The sequence below is a fragment of the Colobus angolensis genome, unplaced genomic scaffold (assembly GCF_000951035.1).
Source record: "Colobus angolensis palliatus isolate OR3802 unplaced genomic scaffold, Cang.pa_1.0 Scaffold41, whole genome shotgun sequence".
Classification (NCBI taxonomy): Eukaryota; Metazoa; Chordata; class Mammalia; order Primates; family Cercopithecidae; genus Colobus; species Colobus angolensis.
Window position 1 is genome coordinate 7,201,039 of NW_012117488.1, and position 13,850 is coordinate 7,214,888.

Sequence of the window (13,850 nt, forward strand, 5' to 3'; positions counted from 1 at the left end):
ATGTGAAAATATCAGCAATGACAATTTCTGGATGATGGGATTATGAGTGATTTTTATTTTTCAGCATGTACTTTTCAGAATCTTTCAAATATGAACAATTATTCCTTTTATAATCAGAGAAACAAATCTAGTTGATGATTTAAAGATGCGTACAGATTTGAAGGCTGATTATATCAATTGACTAACACTACCATTGTATACATATAATAAAACTTCACAAATTACAACTTTAGAAACCCATGATGAAAACCTGTCCACATGAACATTCTGGGTAACCGTTTCCATTTAAAAAAATCTTCATTTAAAAGATAAAATCAAATCTTCATTTTTAAGAATTGTGTACATACGAGCCCTTAGTATTATTTGTTAATAACACTTCATTCACCTTTATAATACTACTACTTAAGGTTGCATGATATAGTGGTTAATTGCACAAAATCATTTAAATCCTGGCTCCACCTCTCAGTAAATATAAGACCAGTTTCTTCATCTGTAAAATGAAGGTGAAAAGAGAATCTACCTCATAGGTTTTTTGAGGATTAAATGGGTTAATGCTTGTAAAGTGCTATGGTAGTATTTGGCCTGACACAGAAATTTCTGTATATGTGTTTGTTGAATGTAATAAATGCCTGCCTTCTTTTCATTTGTTATTAGGCCCACATAGAAAAGCCATCATTGGCCTCTGGGTCAGGCAACAGATGGGAGGTGTTGAGAGTAGCAAACCCTGCAAGATGCTGGAGGCCATTCACAAGCAAGTGCCTGTTTGGAAAATAACGTGGGATAAGAACAATGAGATAATTTGATGAGGAAAGTGTTGTGCTACATTGAATACTCATGTCACAAAATGTGCTTCTACATTATGTAACTTACATGGTCAAATGACCGGTACATTTTATTCCTCTGCTAATTTGTTAATTCTGTTCCAAGAGGAAAGAGTCTAACATGACTTTTCAAAAACAAAAAACAAAACAAAACAAAACCCCCAACTTAATTAGGCCTTTCTTACTTGATGTTCCCTTATTCTTGTAAGTTTTAGAAGCACTATATTTGCTTCAGAGAAGAAACCCATGTTAGTGCAGAATCCTTAGAAATTGTGGCCCATTTATACATATGTATATTTTGCTTCTCCTGAGCTCTTAGCACATGTACTGCGATAGATTGCAAATGAGCTATTGGATGTTATATCCCAGGTGTGTGGCAGGAAAGCCTGTAGTATGTGAAATTTTCAAGGACCAAGTTCCTGTTTTGTGAAAGATGTTTCCTTCTTAGAATTGTGAACGATGGGGCTGAAAACCAGCTTTGGGTTTCACCCGTTCCTTTCAGTTCAGCAGAGGGGCAGGCAGAACTGAACTGTAAACACCTGTGAGGTAATTTGTTTTAAAAACACTTCATGATTTTGCTAGGAAGGCTCCAGGGATTCAGTTCCAGTTCTCTGGGAAGCAGAATTGCGCTTACAACACTCTCCTCTCTCCTTACTCTCTCTCTCTGCTTACCCCAACACTATCTTAAGTACTTTCATGGAGGAATCGTGCAGGTGGTTCCAAGCCCACGTGCTGCCGGGGAGGCAGTTTCCATGGCATTCAGTGGAGCGGGCTGTCATGTGGGGCTTGTGGTTTTGGCAGCCAAGATTCTGCCTAAGGTTTGTTTCATATTCTTTAAATTTCATCTCATAATTTTCATAGTGACAGACTCAGAAAATATATATCCTTCCTTTTCCTTTTTAGAGTCAGACTTAAGTTCATACCATTCCTTATTTTTAGACACCAATGTTTTCCCTCTCTTTTTTCTACCCCAATATAGAAGCATATAAGTCTTTTGAGACAGCATTTTACTGATTTGTCATTGTAACAGAATTTACCTTCTTCAATCACCTGCAGATTTTAACTAGAGAAATTTGAACTTTTTCCTAACCTCCTTATACTTCGTCCAGAAGGAGCATTTCCTTTCCTCCAGACTCTGAGCTGTGTGGAGTTGGCCCTTTGCAGTCACGTTTGCTAGACCGTTACAACTTCTGCTTTCTTGTCTGCACTCTTAGGGAAGCCAAAGCTTCTTCCCAAAGAGATGAAGCCTTCTAACCAGACACACAGGACCCTTCCAGCTTCCACATACTTGAAACTTATTCTCTGTATGTTTCACAGTCTTAGCACTTGTTTCTCTTAGAGCTTAGCTACCTGTCATTCTTCCATTTGCTTAGGCTTCTTCTCAGAAATTCTTAGTTTTGTGGAGCCTATTAAGACCCTGTTGAGAATATGACGGCTATGAACCTTCTTCCCAGGAAAACGCTCATTCATGTCTCTGCAGGTGCCTCTACCTCTGCTAAGGAAGTAGTTCACACATTATCTTTAAAGTGTAAAGGATTCCAATAGAAATCTGCCACAAGAGCAATATATTCAACCAAACTTAGAAAGTATACTGCTCACCTTTACATAATAAAGAAATAAACGTAGTATTAGTTTCCTTAGGCTGCCATAACAAATTACCATAAACTTGGTGGTGTAAAACAATAGAGATTTATTTCCTCACAGTTCTGGAGGCCAGAGTCAAAAATCAAGATGTGGGCAGTGTGCTAACTCCAAAGGCTCCAGGGGAGATTCTGTTTTTGCCTCTTCCAGTCTCTCATGCCTTCGGAGGTTCCTCGATTTGCAGCTGCATCACTCTAGTCTCTGCCTCCATGGCTGCATTGCCTCCTCCTCTTTCTGTCTGGCAGGTCTTCCCTGTATGACTCTTATAAGGACACTGGTCACTGGATTTGGGGCCCACCTGGATAACCCTGGGTGATCTCTTCATCTCAAGATCCTTGATGACATCTGCAAAGATCTTTTTTCTACGTAAGGTCACATTTGCAGGTTCTGACAATGAAGACATGGTCTTCTATTTTGAGGGCCACCATTCAACCCAAATCACCAAGTAAGAGGTCAGTGAGCTTTTTAAGGGCAGCTCTTCTGGTGTATGTGGATCTTAGCTATACACAAGCTACTCTTCCCTTTAGATCTGGGGTTGGTACCATACACCTCCTGGTTTGATCAATTGTCACGTAGATGTTTATAAAAGGGTGAAGAGCATGGACTTTGGATGCAGATAGTACTAAGGTTTAGACTGGGCTCCACCAATTTCTAGCTGTGTGATCTTGAGCAAGTATTCTCTAAGGTTAAGCTCTCTTGTTTATGAAATGGGAATAATAATAACACCTACCTCACAGCGTAGGGTATCCAAGCATTAACTGAGATCATGCATGAGCTAGAATGCCTTTGGCTGCAAGTAACTGAATACCTAAGAGTGTCTTAAACAGAAGGGACATCATGCTTGCTTCAGAAGTTTAAGAAGTAGGCTATCCCAGGATGGAATAGCTAATTCAGTGATGGCATCAGGACTCAGGCTCATTCCACCCTTTGCCCTGCCATCCTCAGTATAGGGTAATGTTTTCTCTATGGCCACAAAATGGGGGATAAAGCTCCTGTTAAAGATGCTCTGGTGCCTCCTGCATGACAATCTCAGGGTCTTACTGTATTTTTCATGGGGAAGCTGACCTGTGATACTAACAGTAGTTCCAGGAAGGAGACTTGAAAATGGGATTTTGGAGCTGGATCACCCACTGGCTTACTAGCAATGAGCCTTTGTAATACTGTAATCACACAATGGTTAAAACCGTCTGCAGAGGTGAATTGGGATAAGATACTGGAGAAAGGAATAGACTGGCAGGGGCAAAATCTCAAATGCTTGGAGGTGTGGGGGAAATGGTTATTATAAGCACTATGGAATTTGAATGGGTGTCACTGGGGACCATTAATACATTAAGAAAGGCAATGATAAGTTGAGGATGATTAATAACTAATATAAAGTAGACCATGAAAGCGAGAGGGCCTCCTTGGCAACATATGAAGACAGTATACATCTAGATGGCAAAAAAAAAAAAAAAAAAAAAAGCTTAGGATCAGACCCAGGTCTTAATTATTAGAATAGCAGAGCTCCAAGGAAAATTGAATTCTCCACCCTTGACAGCTCTGTCACACTAAGGTCAGAGTCCTGATTGATGCACTTCAAATCTTGAATCGTCAGCTTTCCCTGAATTCTCTGGGCCTGCAGAACTGGCTTATTTCTCCATATTAAAAGCTAGCACTGCCCCTCTTGCTTGAAGACAATGCAGAAGCTTCTGCCTACAAGGAAACACATGCCTCCTTGGGATATATCCCCACCTCCTGACCACCAGATCTATAAATACGATAAGTCATAGCATACACCAGCTAGACACATGCTGGGCTTGTTAAGGAAGGAAGGAGACCACAGGCCAAAAGAGTGGCAAAGGCCCAGCCAATAGATATAAAAGCTGGAAGATTATGCATGGGTGCTGGATAAAACCCATCCATTTTTCAAATCAAGAAGCAAGAAGAGAAGCAGTTTCTATCCACATGGATGGACAGTTGCATACATTTATGGTCTTGTTCCAGGATGACATTAAATTTTCTAGCCTTTGTATATGGGACCAGGGTCATCAAGACATTCTCTAGGACATCAAATTGCCATTATACCCATGAGACTATGTTAATTGGACTGAATGACCAAGAAGTGACACTTATACTCTGGAGAATGGTAGATAAACCCATCAAAGGCCCACCACATTAGTGACGTTTTTAGCAGTCTGGTGGTCTAGGATAAGGATTGGTGAAATCTGTCCCACCACTTGTTTTTGTAAGTAAAATTTTATTGGAACACAGCCATGCCCATTTGCTTATATATTGCCTATGTTTGTTTTCATGTTATAATGGCAGAGTTAGTAGTTGAAACAAAGACTATTTGGTCTATGAAGCCTAAAATTTTTTACCCTTTGACCCTTTATAGGAAAAGTTTGCTGAGGGTATTATAGGACATCCCCTCCAAAATAAAGGACACATTATTGCATCAAGCTTTCTACCACTAAGAAGAAAGCACAGTGTTTGGTATTCTCTTTTGGAAGACTCATATTCCACAAGTGGTAATACTTCTCCAACACATTTACTGGGTGGCAAGGAAGGCTTCCAGCTTTGTTTGGGGCCCAGAGAAGTAAAAGGCACTGGAGTAGGTCCAGACAGGGTACAGATATTCCTTCTGCTTGAACCATGTGAATCAGCAAATTCTATGCTATTAGAGATGTCTCTGATTGGGGAAGATGCTGTGTGGGGCTGTGAGTGAACTAAAACACACAAGCATTTATTCTCTCAGTCAACAATAACAATCAACATAGAACACTTCTGTCAAATGTTTGGGGATTTCTCTCCACAACAAGCAAGCAATCAATTCTGCAGCAGGCACCCTTTGAGTGCCCTTTAATTCCATTCTATTCTTACTCTATCTACCTGGAGATAGCATCAGATGCCATAGGTTAAGGAACTAATGCCCAAGACTGCCACCACTGCCCCACTCCAGGCAGCCTTCAGACACCAGTCTTAAGCTCCAGCTTGTTTTATCTGTGCTTCTGACCCACTGGCTATAAATCAGGGATCCCACACCCCCCACACACACCCCGCTCCTTGGGTTAGATTAATTTGCTAGAGCAGCTCCTGAAACTCAGGGAAACACCTACTTACATTCACCAATCTATTATAAAGGATATTACAAAGGATTCAGATGAAAACATGCATATGGTTAGGTATAGGGGAAGAGGTGCGGAGTTTCCATGCTCCCCCCAACCCCTGGGTACACCATCCTCTAAGAGCCTCCATGGGTTCAGCTATTTGAAAGCTTTTCCAACCATGCTCTTTTGGGTTTTTATGGAGGCCTCATTACGTAGGATTGATTGATTACACCGTTGGCCATTGGTGATCAACTTAACCTTCAGTACCTTTCTCTTTCCCAGTGGTTGAGAGTGGGCTGAAAGTCCCAACCCTCTAATAAAGCCTTGGTCTTTCCAGCGGCCAGCCCCCATCCTGAGGCTACCTAGGGACTGCTTGCCATCAGTCAATTATTAGCATACAAAAATACATCACTTTAGAGATTCTAAGGATTTGAGGAGTTGTATGCCAGGAAATTGAGTGAAGACCAAATATATGTTTTACATTCTCACAGGGGCTTATGCCAAGACCCAATGGGAAAATTACAACATAAACTCCCAGGATTCTGGAGCAAGGCTATGCTATCTGTAGCAGAGAATCATTCACCATTTGAAAAATAGCTTCTGGTGTGTTACTGGGTTTTAGTAAACACTAAAGTCTGACCATGGAACATCAACAGAATTTGTGGCCAGAGCTGCTCATCATAAGCTGGTTTCTCTCAAACCCACCAAGTATTAGGGTCTGGCAGGTCCAGCAGAAATCCATTGCAAGATGGAAATGAGAGATCCAGGAGCAGGTAGAGGCAGGGCTAGAGGGCACAAGAAAGGCTCATGAGCAGGTGGCCCAGATCCCCACTGCTAATTCTCCAGCACCTCCCACACTATGGCCATTAAGGAGAGGGTGGTTCTTATGACAGTGGTGAAGGAAAATCCTCCCAATGAATACAGTTTTAGGAAATACACCAAAGAGTCATCTACTTTGTGTGTAATGTGTTTCTAGGTAATAATGTATACAAACTTGTGGGCAGTGGCAATTAGCTTGGTTGGCTGGTTAGACACTTGTAATGAGAAAGATTAGGAGATTGGTCAGAGAAAAGAAGCTTGTAAATGGGCCTGTGTGGGTGAACATGAAATGTGAAGATTTTTGCTTTGCATCTTAATGTCCACTGAAGAGCATCAACCATGGATGAGACACTAAACAATCAAGCAGACAGAATGACTTTGCCAGTGGATGTCAGTTGGCCTTTGTCATTGGCAATCCCAGCGTTGGCACAAGGAACTCATGAATAGCCATGGTGGCAGGGGTAGAGGACATAAATGGGCCCAAAAGCCAGGGATCTGGCTTTCCATTACTAATAATAACTATTGCTAACAAATACCCAAACTTCCAGCAGTAGAGACCAATATTGAGGGAGACCTTGATATGGCACCTACTTGGGAGCAAGTTAAACACATTGGGCACCTTTTACTTTGAAAAGGTCAGTGATTAATTCTGACTAAAATGGCTACATATTTTGGGTATGACTTTGTCTTTCCTGCCCAGAGGGTCTCAGTCAGCACCACTATCCAAGTGTTTACAGAATTCAACATAACATCACTCAGACCAAGGGACAAAGAGATCCTCTTTAAAGTAAAGGAGATGTGACAAGCTGTAAGTGATCATATAGTCCTATCACATACTCTACTACCCCAAAGCTGCTGGCCTGAGAGAGTGATGGAATAATCTCTTAAAGGTATAACTGAGATGTCAGCTTGGAGATAATGCCCTGTGATGATGGACTACTGCCCCCCAGGATGCAGTGCATTCCCTAAATACTTGGCTCTTATATTGTGTTATGTCCCCAATAGGTAGAACACATGGATCTGGTAACCAAGATGTAGAAATAGGAATGGTTCCACTTGCTATCACTCCCAGCGATCTACCAGGGAAATCTGTGCTTCCCCCACCCCCTCAAATCCAAGCTCCGATTGTGTAGAGGGTCTATTCCTAGAGGGATACTTCTACCAGGGAACACAGTGAGAGTGATTTAAACTTAAAGCTATAGGGTTATGCAATCAGCCAACTTGACAATTCTCAAGATAAAATAGCTGTTCCAGTTTACTGCACAGAGAGAACCATAATCAGACCAAAACTTGAGAACATTTATGAAAGGGAAATGACGTTGTAGAATGTGACAGTGCTGTGAGTTTTAATTGAATGGTGGAGGGGGCCAGTGACACATATAACTCAGATCATTGCATTTTTAGAAAATCATACAAATTGAGTGCCGAAATAAACCTCTAATTGGACATGTTTATTTTAGTGGCAACTGAAGCAAGAGAGGTTAAGACTTGTACAAGGTCTTGCGGATATTTTAAAGGCCGATCTGGGACCAGAACCGAGGTCTTCTGACCCCTAGTCCAGGATTCCCTGCATCCACCACTATGGATGCATAGCTCCACAGTTTTCCTTTTTAACCATGTGTGGATTAGGCCAATGTTAACTTACTTCGCGTTCTGTATATGCACCATACAGAAGGCTGATCAATAACTTGCAGACATTTTGGTGGCAAGAAGTCACCTTAGCATTAAAAATTCATAATAGAAATTTGCCCAAATAGGCAATTTAGCAGACTGGTGTCAACCTAATTGGCTCAAATTAATGAATGCAGCTCCACTCAGATTTTTTTCAATTTTATTAATTTTTTTCTGTTTGTTTATGATCCACATATACCTTCATTAAAATCACAACAGTATCAGAGACCTCCCTTTCATTAATCTCACAAAACCATTTTGAATGTCATTGAACACTCATTTTGGATTGGGTACAGGATCCATTTGGAATTCACCAGTGCCTCAAACCAACTTCTCTAAGTCTTTGGGGACCAACAAAAACATATATGCATTTTGCTTAGCACATTCCCCTTAACTCGACATAACAAATTTTCAAGGAGCTTCAATAATGCAAGGTTTCTTTTTTTTTGGTTTATGTGACCTTTTGAAAACAAAGCATCTAGAACCACCCAATATCCATTTTCATCCACCTATAATAATATTTTATTTTAGCAGTATTAGGATGCATCCCATCAGCAGTATTTAGGTTCAGAATACATTAATTAATTCTGTGACAGTACTGAGCTTGAAGTGGAATGAGATCATAGTAATAAAACCATATTTTTAATGCATTTTTAATGTAATACAAACAACTGTACAATGTACTCTCTTCAGTCCTCCATCAACTTGTGAGCCTGGTACTATAGAAGAATTGCCAGCTTCTCCAAAGTATCCACCCTCCTGTCCCTGTTTATCTGGATACTTGGCTTCCTGAAATAAAGACTACATTTCCAACCTCCCCTGCAGCTAGGTATCACCAAATGACTAAGTTCTTGTTAAAGGGATGTCAGGGAAAGTGCTATGCGCAGTTTCTCATACAAGGTGTCCTTCTTTACCTCTTTTTCTTGGCTAGAATGCAGTTGTGATAACTGAAGCCCAAGCAGCCACGGTGGACTACATGGGGAACTATGTGTTGAGGATGGGGAGCCACACAAGAGGAATGAGACCCAACCATTATGTAGCAGCCCTGCCATCCCTGAACTGCTTACCTTCAACTCAAATGCATTATAGAGAATTTCTATCTTAAGTCACTGTTATTTTTATCAACTAAAACTAATTCTGAATGATACACTTGAGCTACATTGTCCTAACTGAGATGTGCAGTAAGCATGAAATACACACTGGATTTCAAAGGCAAATGAAAAGATTTTACAAAATATATCATCAATAATTTTTACGTTGACTATATATCAAAACTATAATATTTGGATAAATTGGCTTAAATTTGTATTATTTAAATTATTTTTTCCTGGGTCACCTTTCCAAATGTGATTACTGGAAAATTTTAATTTAGATAAATGGCTCACATTCTGTTTCTATTGGGCACTGCTAGGCTGGTGCTGCTCTGCTCTGTTTCCGCATCTGCACTAGAGAATAGATGAAGTTCCTGAGGCTAAGAGGAGCCATACGACTTACCCAAGTTCCCATGTCAAGTAAATGGCAGGACTGGATTCAAGCTCAGGTCTATCTGGTGCAACCTCAGTGACTTCACCCACTACCTACTGTGTATCTCAACTGGTGTCGTTGGGTGCTGGTATAGCAGACAGAATACTATCCCAAACACTAATTATTATAGGCAGAAACTGATGGTGGCTTGGAGTTTTATTGACTTGCACTCAAAATATGTTTATAATCTGATGAAATCTATCCTATTATTCTCAAATCACATATTCCCCCGCACATAAAAATAAAATATAATCATTGAAAAAGGCTATGAAACACAATTTGCTGAACGCTTCTGCTGCCTTTGATTCAGAAAGAAGACATTTAATTTGGAAAACGTTGCCACAGATATCCAGTGACAGAGCTGGAGGCCCTAATGGCAAAACTTTCCTTGGTTGCTTTATCTCACTTTGCTGGAAGCTTAAGGCCTCTAACCCCTCTGACCAAAGATGCCCCATGGATGGTGCCTGGGTAATAACATCAACCATTTTGCAGCATATTTCCCTTTATCTGGTTGAGTCAGGCATCCTCTGCAGGTAACAAGTATGTTCAGTATTATTTACACCTTTACTTACCCCTTTCCCACTTCTTTAAAATAGGTGGTAGGTTGGCTCGTGTACTTGTTCTGTGGAAGAGGGGCACAGTTTCTATTTGGAAATGGCCTGGCATCCCCAGCTTTCTTGATTTCTCCCTGAAGATAGTTGTGGACAGGAACACTCTGACTTAACTGAGGTGCAGGGACATCAACTCGCTTTAGCCACAGGATCCTCCATTATTATGCTCCAGTGTTAGGCTAGACACAATTCTTCCTTGGGGTTCACCACCTCCAAGGGATTCTAAGACGTAAGACAGCCACACTCACCAAATGAACTTGGATGCAATCATTTTAATCTTCTTGCTCTATAGTACTGCCACAACTGGCTAGAAATGGTACCCAGAATCCTTAATTGCCCATGGAGCTACAGCATGAAACTAACGAGCTGTTCATTAATGCATCCATTGCTGGCTCTCTCCTTCCTGTGGCTTCTGTTCCTGGTTTAGAAGCAGAATTAACAAGTTTTCTCCTAAGAGGCATATCTGTCCTGCAGCAGTCAGCTCTTTGAACATTTAACTTCATCTTCCAAATCATTCCAGAAAACACTTAATGGCTCTGGGCCCAGACCTGACCCCTGCAGATCCCATTTACAAAGACTGTCAAAGACAGATGAATCACCACCAGTAAGTTCTTTTTGCATTTGGCTTCCAAATATGGGAGTGGCTGGGCAACAGTGGGTCATTAGACTTTTGCAAATTAAATTCCCCCAAAGATATATTTCACTAATGCAACTGAAGGACAGTGTGTGTCCCTAACTGCAGAAGCTAATCTCAGAGAGACAAAAACCTGTATTGGGTCAGGTGTGGTGGCTCACACCTATAATCCCAGCACTTTGGGAGACCGAGGCGGGTGGATCACAAGGTCAGGAGTTCAAGACCAGCCTGACCACGATGGTAAAACCCCGTCTCTACTAAAAATACAAAAATTAGCCGGGCATGGTAGCGGGTGCCTGTAATCCCAGCTACTCAGGAGCTGACTCAGAGAATTGCTTGAACCTGGGAGGCAGAGCTTGCAGTGAGCTGAGATCGCGCTGCTGTACTCCAGCCTGGGCGACAGAGCGAGACTCCGTCTCAAACAAACAAACAAACAACAACAAAAAAAAAAAAAAGAAAGAAAATGCACGCTGTATTCACATAGGATATTTGTTGAGGACAGAAAGAAAAGACTGCTACCAATTGGCCTTTTTTCCTTATATTCATCATGCCCACTAGGTATAAAAAATGATGCTCAAGTCTGCTGCACATTCCAATGCAATATGCTAGCTTGTTTTCTTTTCAGCTGAATCTATTTGCAATTTTCAATTCCTGAATGAACTCACTGTTTTTCTGTTTTTTTGTTTAGATTGGGTTGGGTGTGTGTTTGGCGGGGGGTTACGTTAACGTAAGTGTAAAGTTGCTGGTTTTAAGATATTAGGGAATGGAAGAGTAACAGATTTGAGTTTTCAGCCTCACTAGAAGTGTGTAAATGTGGTTTTTAAAACACACACATACTGCATTGGCCAAAGTAAAACATGTTGGCTTAGATTTCACTGAAAAGTGGCCAGTTTGTGACCTCACCTTTAAATCAATTCATTCAATCTCCTCTGCAGAGTCTGAACCAGAGGTTCAAATATGGGGGTGGCGAGGAGTAGCAATTACTTTCTCAAATTCCTTCTGATTCTGATATCCTGTCTGCTTCTCTGGTTGAGAATAATCAAATTCAACATTAGCCAATTCTCATATAAACCTTCGCCATTAAATATATTGCCATCAGGGCACACTCACAGCCATGAAGTGTTTTCCCACACAGCACATGTATCTGCTACTCATGGTAGATCCAGATCACATGAACAGAAATCCAGTGTGATCTGAAAAGGAACCAGACGTCTCTGGTTTTTACAGCTATCTGGAGACAAAAGGCTGCCTACCTGCTGAATTTCAAGTACTTCTGGCCTCTCTGTTTGGCCTATTTTGATCACATTGGTTTTCCCCTAAATAGAGGGAGATGAAATCACCTTGAGCTATTGCCAAGGTGTGCAGGCCTGCCTGTCCTAGGCCTTTATGCTGAGTGTAGGGAAGGCAGACTATCTTTAAATTGCTAATTTTGCCTGAAAGTTCTCATCAGAGACTGAAGGATGATTTTATACTTTTCTGTTTGCTTTTCAATTCCCCTCACCCCCAAGTACTCATAGAGGAGTCCAAATCTGAGGTTTAGTTGACTTAGTTGAAAGCAAGTTCGAATCTCGAGAAAAAATACCAGCAAAGACACCCTTTTAGTGTCATTTGCTACGAGTGTTTAGTGGTCAACTGACAGCGGTAACAGCAAGTTGTCTTTCAATATCCGTTTTCCGTTATCTACAGAATAACAGAACTTTGAATTTTAACTGGGCTCATGGTTTCCAATAAAAACATGAAATATTTCAAGTAATGTGATTGACTTCCAGTCCACAAGATATGAAAGGAAGTAGTAGGTACAATTTCTTGGAAGTATCCTTAAAGGAAGGTCTGTTCCTTTCCCCTTTCTTCTCCCCACTGGTTGGAATTCAAATGATGATGGCAAAAACAGCATCTATTTATGAAATGATTCTGGGAATGGATGTCATGCATGATGGAAAGAAACCATAGGCAGAAACTGTGTTCTTACCATCACGTAGAGCCGCACCACCTCTGGTCCCGCTATCTGGACATTTACATGAGAGGGAAGTAGGTGTCTATCTAGTTTATTAATTGGTGGGTGTGGGAGAGACAGTTTCCATCGCTCACAACCAAACCTATTCCAAACGACTACAGAACATATCAGGTGGGTGCACAAAAGCAAGGCTTAGAAATACCTCATACTATCCCTTTGAGGTAGAGACGGGTCTAACATCATCATGATTTTACTGCAGAAAACTCCTTCACAGAGGTTTTCATCAAGATCCTCATTCCATCTTCCTTCTGCTTGATCCAGGAATCCCTTCTTTCCTATCCAGGTCTCCAGCAGCTGCCGTTCTCACCCTTTGTCTCCATCACTCCTCACAACACTTAACTATATATTTTGCCTTTTACTTGTGTTTTCTGTCTTAGGTAGACTGTGGTAACTTGGAGATTAAAAAAAAAGTCTCTTTTGTAACCACTTTTCCCACTTACAGTGAAAACAAAGCATTACTTAAATTTCAGATACTCCGTACGCTCTATAATTGAATTAATTTGGAATGCATTTTTAAACCCACCTACTATCTATACCACTTCCTGTGTTTTTTTCACTGTCATCTTCAGACTTTCTGTTCTTTCAAGAAATTACCTCCACAGGGGACTGAATTATGGTATTCTCTAAAATAGGAACTCTTAACTTGAGGAGGAGGAAGAGGGAAATTATGAGTCCACCAACTCTCTGCAAGTTTTGTATGTGGAAATGTGAGCTTCTGTCTGCAGAGAAAGTCAGTAGCTTTTATTAGAATTTCAAAAAACTCATGACCCCGCCCTGGCCTACAGCAAACAAAAAAAATCTTTGGCTAAAATAATACCTAAAATTGGGGATGAGAGAAGAAATGAGATCCACTTGAATGATTCACTTTAAAAAGAAGATAAATCCACACATAGATTTATATAGTTTCTACCTCTAAAGTTTTTCCCCCCAAAATGCTTAATTTTCTTTCCCTGGTTTCCAGGAGACCTTAATCCTTAATCCCAACTGAAGAAGCAACAAAACAGAAAAGATCAAAGATACACTGGCAAG